The sequence below is a fragment of the Rhinopithecus bieti genome, unplaced genomic scaffold, assembly GCF_001698545.2.
Source record: "Rhinopithecus bieti isolate Rb0 unplaced genomic scaffold, ASM169854v2 scaffold_35420, whole genome shotgun sequence".
NCBI lineage: Eukaryota > Metazoa > Chordata > Mammalia > Primates > Cercopithecidae > Rhinopithecus > Rhinopithecus bieti.
Genome location: NW_016814798.1, coordinates 5,356 through 7,963, shown reverse-complemented (window position 1 = coordinate 7,963; position 2,608 = coordinate 5,356).

The window sequence follows — 2,608 nt, the reverse complement described above, 5'->3', positions numbered from 1 at the left end:
TGCCCAATGCCATGCATTACAGAAGTATATTCTCAAAGAATATATGCCTATATCAGTATGAGGGATAGGGTGGTTCAATGCAAATGCCAATCTTACAACTTTTATTTAAGAAAGAGTTTGAAATATAATGATTTTCAAACAAGGTTAAAAAAATTTCCAAATTGTAGGAGACTGAATTATAAGTATTTCAAGATCCAATAGAAGAAAGGCATTCAAACACACATAGCTATCCTCCTTTTGTCATGGTATTTTGGGGGAGTCACCTTGCCTGTTGAAGACCTCTGTGGCCCGTGGTGCCTTTGCCTGAGTTTTGCTCAGGCCTGCTAAGGTTGCTCTACCCACTCTGCCTGATAGGCCGCACTCAAATTGCTTTATGGGCCAGGATTTATCACGTTCCAGTGGCAAACGTGAGGTAGAGTGGCAAGTGGTATATCAGCAAATGTGGGGTCCAGCTGCTATGCACTTACAGACCCACCAGCTGTGGCAAAGCAGGAAAATTTAGGTGCCATCTCACTGAGAAGCAGCAGCTGGACCAAGCGTATGTTAGGGAGCTTCCACAGCTGATACTGGGGAATGCAGTGATACCCCGAGGTTTGTGGATACCAGAAACAGCAAAACCCTAAAGAGGGTATCACAGCCCTGGCTTTAAGAGACTCTAGGTCTGTGCACCCTGAAGGTCACAACTATCATCTTATTTTTGTCTTTCACAATGTGATGAGCAAGAGACATCTTTTTGTTCCCGTTTGTGTTACAATTCTTTCAGGTCCACCATTCAATGACTCTCAAATAGTTGTTCTGCATCCAGGAAGATTGAGGTAGATGGACAAGTGGAGAGTGGGAAATATATAGATAAGATTTATCCCTTGGGTGGGAAGCTCGTCTCCACAGCTGCTAGTCTGAAAAGTCCTCAAATCTGGTTGAGTCCAGGAATATTTTGTGTTTCAGAGGAAAGAAAGTGCTTCCTGATTAGATTATTTGGCAACAATACATGACTTTCAAAAAAGCACTAGTGGTTCCCATTCTTGCCCATCAGCCTAGGACCGAGACTTCAGTCTCTTCCTGGCTTGCAGGTGGAGACTTAGCGGGGATCAGCAAATTTATCAACACAAGCCTGTAATGACTAACTCTGAGTGTGAATATAACTGACTTGAGAGATACAGACTATTAGTTTGGCATGTGTCTGTGTGAGTGTTGCCTAAATGAGATTATCACTTGGGTCAGTGGGCGGAGGAAGGCAGAAGCACCCTAAGCATTCTAAGAAGGTAGTTACAGTGTTGAGTGGGGTGACTGACTTGAACTATAAAGATGAAATCAGCCTACTACTCCACAATGGAGGGAAGGAAGAGTATGCATAAAATACAGAAGATGCATTAGGGCGTGTCTTAGCACTACCATGACATGTGTTTAAAGTCAATGGGAAACTACAATGGCCCATTCCTGACAAGACTACAGTTGGATCAGAACCTTCAGGTATTAAGCTGTGGATCACTCATCAGGATAACAGAAACAATAACAACAACCGCAACAGAACAATAAAGACTGCAACCTTCTGAGGTGCTTCCTGAAGACAAAGGGAACAAACAATGTGTAGTAGAAGTTAGTCATCCATAGCTGTCATAGACACTTGATCAGTTGCAGAAATTAGGATGTCAATTGTCTTACATATATCCTCCTTCTTTTGTTAAAAAAAGTTTGTGCACGTATACACATGTACTAAGAAATCATCTGTTTTTATTTTCCTTTATCATGTTACACAAAATTCATTGAATTTTTAACAACATTTGCATATTGTAAACTTTATGAAATAGTGTTTGTATTGGGGATTGTTGCACTCCTGGTTGTAAGAGGATGATTGTATTATGTGACGTATAATTAAGACCTCATTTTTGTCTGTATTTGAAGATTATGTACTATAGCAGGAGATGGGTATTGATTCAAGTTGAAAAGGGGTGGACTTCTGATGGTTAATACTGAATGTCTTATTCACTGGAGTGAACGATACAGAGTATTAATGCCAGATATGTTTCTTGAGTGTTTCCCCCCCCCCAAAAAAAAGATTTATATTTCAGTCAATAGGAAGATCTACATTAATCTGGTGGGCACAATCTAATAAGTTTCTAGCAAATATCAAGCACACAGAAACACGTCAAAAAGCAAGATGGGCCTAGCTTCCAAAACATATATCTGTCTCCTATGCTGGATACTTCTTGCTTTCTTGTTCTCAGACCCCAGACTCCAAGTTCTTGAGTTCTGGGACACAGACATCCACTCATTGTTCCTCAGTTTGCAGGCAGCCTATTGTGATCCTGTCTGTAAGTAATTATAACCTCCCCTGCATACATATATATGTATATTTATATATATGTCTATATACATGTATATGTGTATGTATATAAATATATAAAGCTATGGCAAATTAAACAGTTTGTAAGTATTCTCAAAAAGCATTACTTGAATAAATACTAAAACTGTAAACCTTTTAAAATAAATCAGCTTTTTTTGATGTTGATATCATAAACAAACTTCATACAAAATTCCATATATATATGGAATATGTACATATAATATATATATTTGGAATATTTATATATATTTTATATATATATCT